Raw genomic sequence first — 387 nt, forward strand, 5'->3', positions numbered from 1 at the left:
TGAGATCTGCAGAGAAGGAAGGGGCAACATATCATAGCCTGCGCAATGGTGCTGCCTCTTTCAGATGCCTCAGGCTTCCTTAAGAAGAGGCTAGCCTACCCTCTGAGGATCCATCAGGCAGGGCCTGGGTTGTGCTAAGTGCCGCTGTTGAAAAAAGAAAAAGGAAAAGCAGCAAACGGTGGATAGGAGAGAGGAAGAACAGGTTTGTTGTATACTAAGGACTGGGTCACAGGACGGTAAGAAATTCCACATCCTGCCCCATTCAAGGTGGGAACACAGGGAAGCCTGTGGTAGAATTCAGTCTGAGAACTAGAAGCAAGCATGTGAGGGCAAGAGAAGCCTGACCAGGGGACATCGACCCTTCCTCTGCATGTGGTTGTATAAGAG

Source organism: Mus musculus, chromosome 13 (genome assembly GCF_000001635.26).
Source record: "Mus musculus strain C57BL/6J chromosome 13, GRCm38.p6 C57BL/6J".
Lineage (NCBI taxonomy): Eukaryota > Metazoa > Chordata > Mammalia > Rodentia > Muridae > Mus > Mus musculus.